Source organism: Puma concolor, chromosome B2 (assembly GCF_028749965.1).
Source record: "Puma concolor isolate L17-30 chromosome B2, mPumCon1.1.hap2, whole genome shotgun sequence".
NCBI classification, from domain to species: domain Eukaryota; kingdom Metazoa; phylum Chordata; class Mammalia; order Carnivora; family Felidae; genus Puma; species Puma concolor.
In genome coordinates this window covers 89,487,047-89,505,614 of record NC_141671.1, presented here as the reverse complement: position 1 = coordinate 89,505,614, position 18,568 = coordinate 89,487,047, and the positions used below count along the sequence as shown (strand labels likewise).

General features: G+C 35.9%; 1 long non-coding RNA gene across 1 annotated transcript in view; it reads right to left on the bottom strand.

The window, feature by feature from the left end:
• Positions 1-18,188, bottom strand: part of LOC147581104 (uncharacterized) — a 36,365-nt gene extending 18,177 nt beyond the window's left edge. The window contains exons 1-2 of the long non-coding RNA XR_015251413.1: positions 18,088-18,188; positions 14,104-14,209 (exon numbers count right to left, since the gene is read on the bottom strand). This is a non-coding gene — a long non-coding RNA (uncharacterized LOC147581104). The remainder of the gene's footprint in view (positions 1-14,103; positions 14,210-18,087) is intronic.
• Between the last annotated feature and the right edge of the window lie 380 nt (positions 18,189-18,568).

Genomic DNA, 18,568 nt, shown 5'->3' with positions numbered 1-18,568 from the left:
ATTAAAAGTAAAACTGAAATAGTGGTTGCTAAAGATTTGGTCTCCTATGACAGTCTGAGCATGTGACAATTTGAAAAACCTGATTCTCTCTTAACTAAGCCTGGCATATAACAGGAACTGAACAAATGTGTGCAATGAACTAATAAATATAATTACTCATTTACAATAAATCAATTGATTACTATAACCTGCATCTACAAAATCTTCATTAATCATACCTTATTGGGCTCTGACGCAAAACTTGAATTCGAAAAGTATGGAGTAAATTTCTGATCAAAATATAGATTGCAATAAATGCTATACTGAGATTTTTAAGAAAGTGCATTTTATATTATCTTCTATAGGAATTGGTAATATGCCATATTTAAAATCACCAACTATGGTGTGAAATTCCCAAATCTGACAATGAATTACTGAATTCAGTAGCATATTATTCTAATATCAATACAGATATTGTTAGAGTCATATATCTCTCCACTAAATAGTTTTTTCATCAATATTTACATTAAAAGAATAATGGCTGTTTCCAAATTCTTTTGGAGCTCTGCTTCCATACTTTGAGTCATCCATGTAATGGGTGAATGTTGAAAATTATAAATTTTTAGCTTTCATCTTGCTACCACTTCAGATTATAGACATTACCCTTTTTGCCAATATGATTTCTTGGTATTTATTTGCTTGTTCAAGAAAAACATTAGTAAGAGCTTAATATGTGCTAGATATTGAATAAAGTAATCTTATAAACACTGTAATTTTGGGTATTTTTCATTAACTGTTGAGCAGGGCTAACTAATACTGAATATAAATATTCATGACAATAAAACAGTCTGGGTCACAGTTAACATCTAGAAACTATACTAGTTCTACAAAATTACTAGGAATTTTAAATAATGACTATTATTTACTATCAGTTATCAGTGGTGATCAGCAATCATCAATTGCTAATTTCTAATCAACCATCAAAATTTAAACAAGTTAAATATTATCTCTGCTGAAATGTACTTAAAAATTTCATTGAAATTATTAGGTTTTTTTATTTACCATATTGTCACTGTGAAGTTTTATATTGCATATGTCTAGGATTATGTACAGTATATATTTAATTTATCATCTCCTCATAAATCATCACCTTCCCCCAGTTTCTATTCAGTTGTTACTCTTTTCTGAACTGATTCCAATTTTCTGACATTTTCCCAATATTAAGTGCATAGGAATTTTTTTAAATGTTTACTTATTTATTTTGAGAAGGGGGGAGGGGCAGAGAGAGAGGGAGAGAGAGAATCGCAAGCAGGCTGCATACTGTCATCGCAGAGACTGACATCAGGGCTTGAACTCAAAAACCTTGAGATCATGACCTGAGACGAAATCAAAAGTCAGATGCTTAACTGACTGAGTCAACCAGTCGTCCCAGAAGTGCCTAGGAATTTATGTGATGTTCATGTTAGGTGCTTAGGGCAGAGTTTATACTAAGGTATTCAGATTCACAAAACATCAGGTGGGGATGACAGTTTGGACAAAAGTCCTGCAGTATATCATAGAGCATATTGTGGTAGCTCTAACTTCCTCTAAAGGAGTTATACTACACTAAGGGGGTTGAAGAGAAGATACTGAGGAGAAAGGAAGCAATTAGAATGGGTAGGAATGGATAAAAGGGGAATAAAGAAAGGAGAAATCACTAATAACTAACGCTTTAGCTATTTAAAGAATTTTTTAATAATAAATGTTCCCTAGATTTCTTTTCCTTTCTAACTGCTATTACTTTGCATAAAAATTACTTACATGGGATTGTTATAACTTTTAAATATTATTATGTAGCCTTTTGTCCAGAGCTATTAAAAACTGTTTTTGTTTTCCTTTTCTGCATTTTGGACCAGCAATTATCTCTTCCCTTATTGTCAGCTTCTCCTTTTTTCATCTTTACAACACTGGTATTTCTGTAACAAGCAATTCAATTTCTCTTTCTATACTGTTAGCCTCTGTACTAACACCACACACACACACACACACACACACACACACACACACACTTGCACACTTCCCGTTTGTCTGATCTGCTACCTTTACACTCCATTGCCTGCAACGTCAGCTGCTCATGTTCACACTTGCAAAGATGCACATCTAAATCTATGCAGTCTCATCTTTCCATATAAAAGAAACTATATGAGTTTGCCTGTTATACTACAACTTTTCAAACATCAAGTTTTCATCTTGCTACATAGTTGGACCTCCATTAGACATCCAACTGAGGAAGAGGGAGAAAAATACATTCCACAGAATATTCAATATCAGTAGAAAAAAGCAAATAAAGTTCCATAAGAGCAAGAACCATATCTGATTTTCTCCTCCAGTGACTGATTAATGTTAGGTGTTTGAGAAATGTTTGTTGAATAAATGAATTTAAGAAATCTAAGGGAGTAAAGAGAAAATGGTTATTGAGAAACAGATTGCCCTAGTGGTTAAAAATGGTCTCTGGGAACTAATGGTCTGGATTCAAATCCCATTTACACATTTACCACTTACCACTTCAAGGAAGTGCTGAACTTTTCTGTGCCTCTGTCTTCTCATCTGTAAATTGGGGTGTAGCAATAGTACTTGCTTCACAGGGCTATCGTGAGGACTACATAAGTTAATACGTGTAAGTATCACATGCATGTTGTCTTAGTTGTTTTAAAAGACTTCTCAATCTTCCCTTAATTATACAACTCATTTGCCTATCATTTCTGGAGGAAGATGGTTGGGTCTCTACAGGTTCACTCTTCTCTCACTTTCCTAACATTTTATGGAAACCACGTTTTTTGAAATGAATTGTTTGCTCTGGGCTAAAGTGGAGATACAAAGAAGGTAAAATGTAGTGGTACGTGAACTAATGGAAGAGCACATTTACTGAAGCAAGTGAGCAAATGGACCAGAAAATTATGTAAAGTGAGTTACAAGATACTCTATTTAGCCTAGTGCATAAAACATGGGGTGAGGAGTGAGAAGATTTAGGTTTGAGGTCTAACCTTGACACTTAGGAACTCCTTTACTTTATACCTGTTAACCTTTTTGGGTCTCATTTTTTTCATTTGTCAATATGTCATAAACCTCACAGGGCTCATGTCGGAGTGAATAAGAAACTAAGCTAAAATATATGGACTAAAATTTTAGTTCTATATTTTAAATTCTGAATGCTTTATATAAGTAAGGTATACTTGTCTTTTTCTTTCAACTTCCTATTTAATTGATTCCCCAACTAATCTTGAAACAATACTAAGTCTATTTAAATATTGTTCCTAACTCTTTTTAGACATATTATTTGCTACACTACATTACAAATACTAGAGTTAATAGACTATAGAGTGCAGTTCTGTGAATCCAATTGTTATATTTCTTTACATAAGTCATTCATTTTTAATTAAACTTCTGGTCTGCAAACACATTACTGCACTTCAAAACAGAATGATTTTAGTGGTGTTTGATTTTCTTTGTCATGCATTAAATTGTATCAACTCTTGATGAATAGCACAATCCAACAGAAACAGGAAGGACAATCTGTGAATATTCTATAGCTGCTCTTTTTATGCATCCAAGAACTGCACACCTATGAAGTGCCAGGCACTGTACTAGCAGCTGGGAACCTAACCATAGACAAGATCATCCTGGCCCTGCCCTACACAGATAACAAACTAATGAAGAAGATGTATAATGAAACAAGAAATTATGAAAATCTGTAAGAATAAATACTATGAAAAGGCTTTACCAAGCATCTTTGAAAGCTAAAGAAAAGACAACTTGGCCAAAAAAAAAAAAAAAAAAAAAATCAGGGAAGGTGTCTGAAGTAACTTCATGCCAAGACTTGAAGACAATTAGCCAGGGGGAAATGGCAATTATGAGTGTGATAGCATACAGCATATCTAAGAAAGTAAAATATCCAGGGTGTTGGTAGCATAAAAAGTGACGGAGAAACTTCATAAATTAGAAAGCAGGAAACAGACTGTAGAGCTCCTGGAGATCAAGCTCAAGAACAATCCATTGGAATAAATTAAACAAGAGATTGACCTGGATCAGATTTGTTTTAGGAAGCTAGCTTTGGCTTTATACACACAGATTGCTTTATGAAAGTTTTCTAAAAGCAAGATGGTTTTAAGAGAGATCACCCGGAATTCTACTGCTGTATCCCAACTGGGAAATGATGGTGGCTTTGAGAAGGGTAATTGCTATGGAAAAATTATTTATGGTGGAGAAGTGTCTGAATTTGATGATTCCCTCACTGATTAATTCAGCCATTCATTTGCCAGTACTGATTAAGAGTCTGCTCAGTCAGGCAGTGAGCTATTGCTGTGGATGTGGCCTTAGAAAAGGCATGTGTGTCTTCATTTGTAAATATCTAAGAGGTAGGAATGAGCAGTTTGCCATTTGAGAAATAAAATGGTTTCTTCCCTCAAACCTTTCACCAAAATATATTTCCACTTGAGTGGAAATGTCCAATAGATCACTGGGTAAGTGTGCCTGGAATTCAGGAGAGAGGTCTGGTACTGATACATGGACTAGAAAGTCACCAGCACATGGATGACAATGGACAAGATTCTAGGCAGAGAATGTGCAATGACACATGAGAGGAAATGGGATGAAAGAGTGGGGAATGCCAATATTTAAGGGAATGGGGGGGGGGGGGAGGGGTGGAAAGCAGCCTTTAAAGATATATGAGAAGTCATGGCCAGAAACTGAAAGGAGACAGTGCTGCTCAAGAAGCCAAGGAAAGAGAGTTTCAAAAAGTAGAATGTGTTTAACACTGTCAAATGCAACCAAGAAGTCAAAAATAAGAATTTTCTATAGTACAGGATTTATTGGAGCAAAACCTATTATGACTATGTGAAAAAGTTTCCATAAAACAGTGGATTGGACATGAGATTTCAGTGGATAGAAGATATTCTTCCCTATATTTTATAAATATCAAATCTTATGAATTTTTAATATCAGAGGAAGATATTTGGCACAAATATCCTAACTAGATGGCTGTTTCCACAACTGTCTTCCATCCCAGATATGCTCTAGTTTATCCATGTCCCATAAGAAGAATGGCACCTAGAATTGAACAGGATTCCAGTTATGATCTGACCTGCATGGAATATGGTGGAGCCATTCAATATATAAATTGTAATTTATTAGACATTGATATGACCAGAATTCTGATTTGCTTCTGTGATAAGGACAGGCTGGTTCTTGGGGAGTCGAATCTCACTAGTAACCCCTTAGAGCTTGCTACCTTGTTATTCACTAAATCTTTTGTACACTAATGCCCTTTTTCTATGACCCTTCACTTGTAAGTTGTCATTTTAATCCTAATCAAATATTTTTATTACATATTCAATTCATTGCTCGACCTAAGACCTCTTTGAATAAATAACCTATTTATTTAAAAATGCATAGTGCGTTTTACTATTGTATAAACCAGACTGATACCAGATTGTACAGATTGGCCACGATTACCACTCTTTAACCTGAAGCCTTCTTAGTCACAGCCCCTGGCCCCCCTCACTGCCCCCCCAACATACACATCCTCTCTGTTTAACCATACCACATCCTTGGGGCATCACATCCTTGATCTTCTCTGGACATGTGATTATGATTCTCAAACATTTCTTCTTGGGTGGTCTCCGGGCACATCCCCAGCCTCTATAAGGACCCAGCTATAAAGGTAGGTCTTACAGAAGGTGGATATGCAGAGATATATTCCTTTTGCATTGCTCAAGACATCTGTCCCTGAGCATTTCCTATAAATCTGGAGTTGTTAACCATTTTTCTTTGGTCTTATAGCTCCTTCCACCTTTGGAGATTGTTTTTGCATATACCTCCCTTTCATGGACAACTATGTTAAGGGATGACTAATTTTTGGTGTAGCTTACTTTCTTTCTTTTAATGTTTATTTATTTATTTATTTTGAGAGAGAGAGAGAGAGAGAGAGAGAGAGAGAGAGAGAGAGAACCCCAAGCAGGCAATGCACCACAAGCGCAGAGTCTACTACAGGCTTGATCTCATGAATGGTGAGATCATGACCTGAGCCCAAATCAAGAATGTGACACTCAACTGAGCCACCCAGACACCCCCATTTAGCTTACTTTCTATTTTCTGAAAGTGATTCACACGTCATTCATTGTTCATCCAAATCATGAATGAAGATATTGACCAAGACATAACCAAGGATGGAGCCCATAGCACACCATCAAAGACCATTTTTCTCCAGACATCAATCCATTCAGAAGCATATTTAGAATAGAATCAATCAATGAGTTACTAACTTGCCTGCCTATGCTATCACATAAGCTACATGTCTCCAGACTGTTCAATAGTTTGGCATTGGACACTCTCAAATGCCTTGGTGGACAGTAACTTAGTTACACCAGTTCTATCATGTTTCTTTGATTGAACTGTGAACTCTGTCCAGTGAACACAGCAAAAAATAATAACAACCATAACTTTTAGTAGGACTTGACCCAAGATAGTTCATAGTGGTTATCACTTTATTTTCTGTATACTCATGAATTATTTTAGATAATATAGTATAGAATGCCTTAAGGTCAAAAATGTAGGTCACTGGCCTATCATTTGTAGAATTGCCTTTTTTTCTCACTTGGAAAAAAAAGTAAAAAAAAAAAATGGAACTCCAATCTGCCATCACTTCTGTTCTCTACAATAATATTACTTGTCAATCCCATCAGTATTCTGGGATTTAACTCATCCATATAGTAATATATAAACATATTTAAATTATCTATTCTCTCACAAAAATATGTTTAATTTTCATAGGCTTAAATTTTCTCTAACTGCATTCTCTCTCTTGTTCATTCCCCACACACCCCCAAAAAGGAATAAACTCATGGTTCTTCCATCTTCTCTCTCCTACAGTACTTTGTACTAGAGGTCCCTAGAAGTCCATACCATTTTTATTGTAATGTTGAGGCATGTTTTTTGACAGTCCATTTAGAAAAATACCAAATTATTTTACATTAATATGCACTTGAATTCAAGTTTCAGATATTTTTCCTAAGTTGCTTCTGTTTCAGAACAGTTTTTGTTATTGTCAGGAATAACTTGAATATCCCTGATGGAATTATTGAGAAGACTACATTATCTATTATTCAGTAGGCTTGCTTGAGCTTCTCAAAACCATTGCTCTGGATAATTAATAAATAAACCTGCCAATAAAATAATTCATGTGGAACCGACAACAAAGTAAATACATTTATTTGCCAAAATTTTCTAGCAGGAGCATTATTAAAGGAGACTCTATTATTTTCTTTGTTAACATTTGAAGCTTAGGCTGAGGATCCAAGTTACCTAGTCCATCAAATAAAATACCTCTTTTCTGTTACAGTCATCATAAGAGGACAGAGTGGAGCATTATTAAAAACTGGTTCATCGCTTGTTATGGCAATACACCTTTGAAGGGCACAGAAATTATTTTAATTGGATAAATTAGATGTTCTTTGTGTCCATATGGAGTGTTGAATTTAATGATTTGGTTGAATGGATGTCAGTGTTTCTGTTCAATCTTTCAATTAAACTAATATTAATCTTACATTTTCTAAAGAAAGCTTAATAGCACAAGATAACTATGATATCTCTGGGACATACAGTAAGGTCACTGGATATAAATGAGCCCACATTGTTTTTCTGAATAATTCTGTAGCAAAGAGAGAAGCAGTAGAAATTGTAGCTATACTAGCTTTTTTTCCCATTAATCTCTTCAGACCAACACTGAAAGATCTATGTCTCTCTTTTGTCACATTGTTATACCTGGCACTCAGCTACACTACTTCATAAGGATCATTTGTAAAATCATCAGTTAATTTCTTGTTTGGTCTGTTGTAACCCACAAAAATCAAGAAAGTCTTTAAACAAATTATTTTCTCTTTCTGGAAGGTCCACTACAAATTAAAATGCTTTTATTTGTGTTTCAAAACTAAATTTGATGTGGTTTACATAAAGTTTCAGTCACATATCATCAGTCTACAAAACAGACTGAGCACGGGTTTTAAGAATTATATGAAAATATAAAGTTATAAAATGCTTAAATTATTTTACATTACTCATAAAATCATAAGATTTTGAGATGCTTCAAATAAAAAATGATTGGGGTTCTAGGATAATGATTCCGAGAGGCTGCAAAATTACAAGAAAGTTTCAGCATTGCTGTGAGCATTTCTGCTCAGAGGTGATCAACCAGCATATGACTCGCTGAGCAATTTGCCTGGTGTTATAGGAAAGCTTTGTTCTTTCAAACTGAGGAACTCTCAAAAATGTGAAGACACTCCAATAATTTTAAATTGTAGTATGCACCACGTATCCCTAGAAATCCAATTCATTCTCTAAGTAAAAACATTACAACTTTTAAAATATAGAAGTCCTGTGCACAACAGAACAATCTATCCCTTCTACTTCAAATGCTGAATCACTCTAGCTATTATTTCTCCCAACCTGGGATTTTCTGAGATAAGGAACTGTTCTGATCATCAAAACATTACTTATTTCTTTTCAACGCCTTTTGGATTATTACTCTAAAATTATCTCTGAATTTCTTTCCAAGCATCCTGTGACCTTTGGAAACCATTCTGGATTTACACGAATTGTGTGTACTTGTATATAAACATACAAACTATGATTTCTCAAAAGTTATATTTGGAAATGGAGCTAAGTGTTCAATAAATATATATATAATTTCTCTGGGTCTATTTATACATCTATAAAATGGGAATAACTATGCCTACCTTAAAAGTTTGTGGAGATTACATAATGTAGCCTACTACATTGCCTGATATGTAGCAGATGTATAAAAAAATGCTACTTTGACGCCATCATCATTATCCTTATAATAATTATCGTCAACATGAAGTTTCACTAGAAACATTTGGTTCCAGTTGCAATTCTAACACAAACTTGATCACCTTGAGTAGATTTACTCACATTTTTAGGCTTCATCATAAAATGTTAACAGTGGTTTTATCTGGATTGTGAATTTTCTTCTATTTCATTTTTTCCCTTTTTCTCAACTATGTTATCTGATTTTTACATTGATTACACATCACTTATACAAAACAAGAACAAATACCTTATACTATATTGCCAAGCATGCTTGGCACCTGTGTATTTACAACTGCATTGATTAGTAATAGACAATTGCATGGTATTTCTGAGGAACTGGACAGAAGTCAGTGTCTAGAGAGATTCAGAAGTTACATGAGATACAGATGATAAATGCAGATTATGAAACATCTCATGAGTCACAAACTCCTTCTATACCCTCAGACCAACGTGAATTGGAAGGGAGGCCTCTTGTCTCTAAGTTCCCCACTGTTAAATCTCCAGCATCCAGAACAAAAGATACTGAGGCATAGATGGTGCTCAAACACATTTGCTGAATGAATGGCCTGGATGTAGGCTGGCGTTCCAAGTCAGTTAGTGAGGCTCCGCTATGGAGCAAAACTGGACTGGAGAATGAGACTTGGGTCAAGATGTCTAAGCCAGGTCGTTTGATCCTAATTCCACTTTCTTTAAATCTTAGAGTCCAATTATCCCTAACAACTGTATGGATAAATAAATGGAACTGAAAGAGAAGAGGGTAGTCCTGACTGGCTCACACATTCAATAGAGGTGAAAAAGATTACACAGGGAAATAGAATCAAGGAATCTGGCTTAAGCCTCTTGACCTAAGTCATGTTCTCCAATCCAATTTCCCCTGTAGTGGGGATTATCAGGCACATGTAAAGTAATTAATACATCATTCCTTTGTTCCCCATTAGACTACTCTTCTTTAACAGATTAGCTTCTTTGAAAGGAAGCCCATAGGAAAGACACAGTTACTGGCAGGCCTTGAACTCCAACAGGTATTATAAAAGCACCAAAGATAGGAATCCAGGTTAGGGGTGGAATTACTAATTGGAAAGAATCTCTGGAGTGGGTCAAAATAGAGTTTTAAGAGGTAAATACAAGTAAGCAGGTAAAGAGGAAGGTAAAGACTTTTCTGGCTAAAAGGCACCTTGACAAAGTGGGAGACAAAGCATCATGTGAACAGGGAAACAACAAGCAAGTGTAGAATGCTAAAGAATAACCTACAAAACAGAGAAGGATAGGAAATAAAACAATTGAGGCTGACACAGGTCAAGTCATGAAAAGCTTTAAATGCCAAACAAACAAGCTTAGCCTCCTCTATGAAACAATGAAAAACCACTAAAGAAATCTAAAAGGAGAGAGAATACCAGTGGTTAGGCGGAAGAGAAAAAAAAAAAAAACTGAAAAAAGAGACATCAGTGTGGAGACTATCATAGCCAAAGACAAAAGAAATGACTAAATTTGAGTATCAGGATATTTAAAAAAATGATATTGCACCAATATATATCTAATCACATTTTGATAAATTTGAAGTACCATTCCTTGAAACCTTTCAATTTATTCCAAAGGGGAACTAAAAATACATGATTCTAAATAATATTTAGAATTACATAGAATGTGGCTTCTGTGAGTTTACTGGACTACATTGTCATCAGCAGCATAGAGACTAAGAGTTGGAGAAACTCTGGACTTTGGACTTTCTGCTCTACCAAAAACTAGGAATTTACCTGAGGTGGAGTGACATTCCACAGTATCAGGACAAATCACTGAGAAGAAAGGTGAATTATCTAATTTAACCATGAAGGGATCTAAGTTGCTGTTCCACATTTCATCAAATGACAAAATATGACAGTCCCATTTGTGGCATAATGATAACATCGTATGACTTCCATTCATCTTACATTAGTTATATTAGTTTGAATGAGATCTGAAATGTCTGTGGACAAACATTAGCATACTAGGAATCAATTTAAGAACATTTATGTTCATTTATGTTCTATTCAGAAACATGAAAGAATCAGTAGAATTCTCTGGATTTTATTTGATAGATCCGAATGCAAAAACCAGTTTATTTATTTAGTCAGAGCCAAAATAACATAAAACTGCTGGTGTGCCTCTGAAGATCACAACTAGTCTCCCATGTCCTCATTTCTCATGTACAGGTCTGTATCTATTTGTGAATTTGTCTTGTTTTATTTTAGCAGGCCTTGTTCTAAACAAGAGTTGATTCTGTTATCCTAGACACAGCCTAAACTTTACCATTCTTTTGTTTTAAATTTTTTTATATTTATTTATTTTTTGAGAGAGAGAGAGAGAGAGAACAAGTGGGAGAGGGGCAAAGAAAGAGACACACACACAGAATCCAAAGCAGGCTCCAGGCTCTGAGCTGTCAGCAGAGAGCCCAAAGTGGGGCCCAAACTCACAAACCGTGAGACCAAAGTTGGAGGTTTAACCAACTGAGCCACGCAGGTGCCCCTAAACGTCACCATTGTTAAGAATATCTTATTGTTTAAAAAGTGGCTTAAAAATAAACATTAATAAAGAGTTTGACTCACAAAAGTAAATTTGAGGTTTTGAATTAAAACTATTAGAGTAAATCAGCTACATTTTTTAAATTAAAATTTCATAATGATATATATCATTTACATTTCAGAATTTATCACAAGAAGGCAGAGTTGTGAAAATAATATAATTTCCTAAAGACAGTGTAAGTTAGAATTCACAGTTTCTGATGGAAAGAAATGCCGAGTCTAGAATTTCTCCAAATTTTTATTAATTGCTAAATTTAGAGTCTATATATCTAAAATGAGTGGAAACTTTTACACAATTATTTCATGCAAGATTCACAATCTCTAAAATTTCTAGTATCTCCAAAATGCTTTAAAAACAGTACAAAACCGTTTTAGATACATATAAGTTGGCTGCAACCTACTAATTGAGGACTGACTAAAAACTCTTAAAATAACAAACATTTCATTCATTAAACAATCCATTCCTGTTAGAAACACATATACAATATTTTCTCCATTTCCACCTTCCTCTAACTCATCATTGTAAATCTTCATCAAATTTTTGATAGTCTGGTGATCATTTATTACTATTTCACATTTCCTTGAAATTATAATCTACACTAATAGTTTAGTTTTTTTAATGGAAAAGTCATCCAAACCTACCCTGGGTATTTTCTTCATGGAGAAATAGAAATATCTCAAACACTGAGAACTAAGCTGTGTGAAAGACTGATTAACTATGATTTTTTTTTTTTACATTTGATAGTAGTATGATGGGATATTGTTTCTAAAATATCAGACTCAAAAAGATCAAATATTTTTTTAATTGTTCAAGATCATATTGTACTTTTATTCCACAAACAAATGTGAAATCACAAATACCACAGTTAAATGTACACTTCAATTAATGATAGAATCCAATATAAAATTATACTGTATACTGATGTTGCTCTCATGAAATCTAAGAATCCCACTCCCAATTCTGTAGCAATAATTGTAATTACCTTTAGGTTACTTATTTAGAAAAAAAAGAAAGACAAGAAAACATGCCTGCACAAAGCTAATAAGCAAAAAATCTGTGTAGCTGGGAAGCACGAGTTTATAAATAGCAACTGTGTATGATTTAAATCATAAACAATCAATCATTCATGTTTATTGAACATCTATTATGTGTAAATCATTGTTTCATAGCTGAGACTTGGGAGAACCTTGACCAAATCAATAATTCAACTGTGAAAAACAAGCCCAGAGGTGGACCAATTCTTTCTAGTTTTCTATATCTTAAATTTACATTCATGCTATGAAACTGGCCCCTCGTGTTATAGGAGATTTAATTAATCCATTAATTCTAAAATTACAATAAGATTTGCATGTTATAAAATATTGGATAGGGATGAATTCATAGTATTTCATTCATAATCAAATATTAAAGATCCCCTTACATGCCACAGTTAAGTGACCAAGTGCCCTGATCTTTCAGACAAGATACACTAACAGTTGCTGGGCTCTCCTCAATTGATTTAGTCATTCTAGGTTTAAGAATATCATGATTCCCCTGGGGCACCTGGGTGGCTCAGTCAGTGAAGTGTCCGACTTTGGCTCAGGTCATGATCTGTGGTTCGTGAGTTTGAGCCCCACGATGGGCTCTGTGCTGCCAGCTCAGAGCCTTGAGCCTGCTTCAGATTGTATGTCTCTCTTTCTCTCTCTCTCTCCCTCCCTGTCCCTCCCCTGTTTGTGCTCTCTCTCTCTTTTTCTCTCAAAAATAAATAAACAAAAAAAAAATATCATGGTTCTCATCTCTCTATGAACCATGATTCTTACTGCACTTAATTCCTTGATTCCTCTCAGGTTATTCACAAACATTTTATCTACCACAGAGTAGCTTTTAGCTTAACTTGATTAATTTACACATGGTCTATACCAATTCTCCTAAGACCACTCATGCGGTTTGACTCTAATAACCACACTGTTTACCAAGCACAATAAAGGAAAAAAAAAAGTGTATTTGCATGTTGTAAACCAAAAACTCAAAATATTGGGAGAGCAACCAACTGATCATTCCCAAATATCTTATACTTGGCCCTATAGCAGAATGCTCCTATAACATACATTTATACCCTTGAGTTGGATATGGCTTATAATTAATGCAGTATGAATAGCAACTCCTGGACCATAGTCCAGCTTCCAGGGACTCTTATTTTCCTATCCAGGGAAAGCTAGAACAGAGTAGGGACACAGGTCATTATCTAAGAAGAATATATATCTGTAAGATCCACTGTAGCAGCTGTGCTCTGAACAAGGTGTCTTCAGTCTACCTCAGTTCCTGACCCTCGCTGTTTACAGGGTTCATCAGAAGAGAGCTGTGTGATGGGTATTGCAATGGAGAGGGAGAGTGGCTTATTTGCTCCTTAGTTCAGCCTAAATATTATTAGCTCAATTGATCTATTTTACTTAAAAGGGCAAGTCTTTTTTACATAGGATTTTTCTTCGGCTTGGTCATATTATCTATTTCCAATACATTCCCTACCCTTACCCTCAGAAGATGGCCTATTTCTCTGATAATAAAAACAATCAGAAACCTCCCATAGGCTCTCACTACCAAATCAATCCATTCATTTGCAACCAAGTACATATATTCTGCCTTCCCTCCTTTTATGGTTAAACTGTTTTTGATCCTACTTAATTCTAACACTTTCATCTATGCATTAGATCCCATCCTTCTTACCTTCTCAAGGATATTATTCCAGAAATTCTCCTCTTTCTTCTCCACCATCATTTTTTTTCTTTTGGTTTATCCCCCTCAGCACAAAAATATGTTATTTCCCCTTTCTCTAAAAACAGACAAAAAAATGTGGTCAACTAATATTTTACAGGGGAGCCAAGAATACTCAATGGAGCCAAGAATACACACACACACACACACACACACACACACACACACACACACACTGTTTCTTCAACAAATGATATGGGGAAGATTGGATATTCATATGTAAAAGAATGAAACTAGACCCCTATCTCATACTATTCACAAAAATTAACTCAAAATGGACTAAAGTCTTAAATGTAAGACTGGAAATCTGAAAAGCTCTTTGACATAAGTCTTAGCAATGATTTTTTGGGATCTGACAACCTAAAACACAAGCAGAAAAAAAAAAAAAAAAATAGACAAGTGGGACTACATTGAACTAAAAGTCTTCTGCACAGTAAAAGAAATAATCAACAAAATGAACATAAAACATGAGAAAAGGAAAAAAATTGCAAACCACATATCTGATAAGGGGTTAATATCCAAAATATATGAAGAATCCATATAACTCTATAGCAAAAGTAATCATCATCATCATAATCGTTGAATTAAAAATGGCACAGTTCCTGAATAGAAATTTTTCCAAAAGAAGATAAATGAATGGCCAACAGTATATGAAAAGGTGCTCAACATCACTAATCAAAAGGGACATGCAAATCAAAACAATGACATAGACCTCATGCCTGTTAGAAGAGCTAACACCAAAAAAGACAATAGATAACAAATATTGACAAGAATATGGAGAAAAGTATACCCTTGTGCACTGTTGGTGGGACTGCACATGGAAACAACTATGGAAAACCATATGGAGTTTACTCAGTAAATTAAAAATAGAATTGCCTTATGATCCAGCAATTTCACTTCTGGTAATACATCCAAAGGAAAGGAAAACAAGACATCAAAGAGATTCTGCATCCCTATCCCCAGGTTCATAGTATCAGTATTTACAATAGCTAAGATGTGAGGGGCGCCTGGGTGGCGCAGTCGGTTAAGCGTCCGGCTTCAGCCAGGTCACGATCTCACGGTCCGTGAGTTCGAGCCCCGCGTCAGGCTCTGGGCTGATGGCTCGGAGCCTGGAGCCTATTTCCGATTCTGTGTCTCCCTCTCTCTCTGTCCCTCCCCCGTTCATGCTCTGTCTCTCTCTCTCTGTCCCAAAAATAAATAAAAACGTTGAAAAAAAAATTAAAAAAAAAAAATAGCTAAGATGTGAAAATAACCCAACTGTCCACTAGCAGATGAGTGGATAAGTAAATGTGGTGCATACACACACACACACATACACACACACACACACAGGAATATTATTCAGCCATAAAAAAGGAGGCTATCCTGCAACAACATGGACATCTTTACTTGGATATCTATCTAATATAAATCACAACTATAAGATATAATAAAACTAAATCATCATGTTTTCAACAAAACTTGTTCTTACTTCCTATTTCCCTCATCTCAGTAAATGATAACTCATATTTTCAGTTGTTGTAACCAAAAGAACTTGTCACTTCCATCTTTCATATTACATAAGCAATCTTGCTGCAAACCTCGGCAGTTTCGTTCAAAATATATCATACGAAACCTTTAACTATTTCTACCGCTACCACTCTGAACCAAAACATAAATATTTCCCATCTAAGATTATTAGATGGCACAAAAACAGACACATAGACCAATGGAATAGAATAGAAACCCCAGAACTAGACCCACAAAAGTATGGCCAACTCATCTTTGACAAAGCAGGAAAGAACATCCAATGGAAAAAAGACAGTCTCTTTAACAAATGGTGCTGGGAGAACTGGACAGCAACATGCAGAAGGTTGAAACTAGACCACTTTCTCACACCATTCACAAAAATAAACTCAAAATGGATAAAGGACCTGAATGTGAGACAGGAAACCATCAAAACCTTAGAGGAGAAAGCAGGAAAAGACCTCTCTGACCTCAGCCGTAGCAATCTCTTACTCGACACATCCCCAAAGGCAAGGGAATTAAAAGCAAAAGTGAATTACTGGGACCTTATGAAGATAAAAAGCTTCTGCACAGCAAAGGAAACAACCAACAAAACTAAAAGGCAACCAACGGAATGGGAAAAGATATTTGCAAATGACATATCGGACCAAGGGCTAGTATCCAAAATCTATAAAGAGCTCACCAAACTCCACACCCGAAAAACAAATAACCCAGTGAAGAAATGGGCAGAAAACATGAGTAGACACTTCTCTAAAGAAGACATCCGGATGGCCAACAGGCACATGAAAAGATGCTCAACGTCTCTCCTTATCAGGGAAATACAAATCAAAACCACACTCAGATATCACCTCACGCCAGTCAGAGTGGCCAAAATGGACAAATCAGGAGACTATAGATGCTGGAGAGGATGTGGAGAAATGGGAACCCTCTTGCACTGTTGGTGGGAATGCAAATTGGTGCAGCCACTCTGGAAAGCAGTGTGGAGGTTCCTCAGAAAATTAAAAATAGACCTACCCTATGACCCAGCAATAGCACTGCTAGGAATTTATCCAAGGGATACAAGAGTACTGATGCATAGGGGCACTTGTACCCCAATGTTTATAGCAGCACTCTCAACAATAGCCAAATTATGGAAAGAGCCTAAATGTCCATCAACTGATGAATGGATAAAGAAATTGTGGTTTATACACACAATGGAATACTACGTGGCAATGAGAAAAAATGAAATATGGCCTTTTGTAGCAACGTGGATGGAACTGGAGAGTGTGATGCTAAGTGAAATAAGCCATACAGAGAAAGACAGATACCATATGGTTTCACTCTTATGTGGATCCTGAGAAACTTAACAGAAACCCATGGGGGAGGGGAAGGAAAAAAAAAAAAGAGGTTAGAGTGGGAGAGAGCCAAAGCATAAGAGACTGTTAAAAACTGAGAACAAACTGAGGGTTGATGGGGGGTGGGAGGGAGGGGAGGGTGGGTGATGGGTATTGAGGAGGGCACCTTTTGGGATGAGCACTGGGTGTTGTATGGAAACCAATTTGACAATAAATTTCATATATTAAAAAAAAATAAGATTATTAGAATATTCACTTAACTGGTTTTCCTGTTTCCACCATGACCAAATAAAGTCTATTCTTAATACAGAGGCCCAGGGTAATCCTTTTATTTATTTTTTTATTTTTCTTAATGTTCATTTATTTTTAGAGACAGAGAAAGAGCATGAATGGGGGAAGGGCAGAGAGAGAGAGAGAGAGAGAGAAAGAGAGAGAGAGAGAGAGAGAGAGAGAGAGAGAGAGACAGGATCTGTCAGCACAGAGTCTGATGTGGGTCTTGAACTCACAAGCCGTGACATCATGACCTGAGCCAAAGTCAGACATTTAACCAACTGAGTTGCCCAGGTGCCTCCCAGGGTAATCCTTTTAAAAAAGAAATCAGTTCACCTGCCTTCTGGGACACTGAACTGTGTTGGCTCTCTCCTACTTTAGTGTTTCTTCTCTCTCAGCATTCTATACTCATTCTGCTCTTCATCCCAAACCTGGCATGACCAGAGCTCAGTCCTTGGTTTTCTTCTGTTCTTTCCATACTAAATTAGTGATCTCATCCAATTTGATGCCATAAATATTATCTATACTACAACAACTCGTAAGTTTATATCTCCAGCTTGGCTATATAAATCCAGCTGTCTGCCTGGTTCTTCTAGCTGGATATCAAATAGATAGCTCAAGTTCATTATTTCTGAAACTAAAAATGCTTCACTTGTGTCTTTCTCATAACAGTCAATGTCAATTTCATTATTTTAATTGCTCAGCCCCAAATATTGGATACATACTAACACCTCCATTTTTTCACGACTTATAGCCTCAAATTGGCAATATCGGTATAACCTATAACTTGTTTAAAATGCAAATTCTTAAGCCTACCCAGACTTACTGAATCAAGAATATTGGATGGAGCCCAGGAATCTCTGTTCAACAAAGCTTCTAGTTGATTCTTTTAGCTAATTCCAGATGTTTGCTTCCATTTGAGAATCACTGTTCAAAAGAATATGGAGAGTCTTACTGAGAACTGAAAGAAGCTTAGGGGCAAGGGTTGCTTCTTCAATTAAAACTTAAATTGCTTTGGGGTGCCTGGGTGGCTCAGTTGGTTAAGCGTCCGACTTCAGCTCAGATCATGATCTCAAGGTTGGTGGGTCCAAGCCCCGTGTCGGGCTCTGCACTGACAGCTCAGATCCTGGAGCTTGCTTCAGATTCTGTGTCTCCCTCTCTCTCTGCCCCTCCCCCACTTGTACTCTGTCTCTTGAAAACAAATAAATGTTAAAAAAGATTAAATTAAAAAAACTTAAATTGCTCTGTAGGCCATTTAGATAATCATAAATGCTGTTATTAGACCTCACATGGGTCTCATGGAGGTC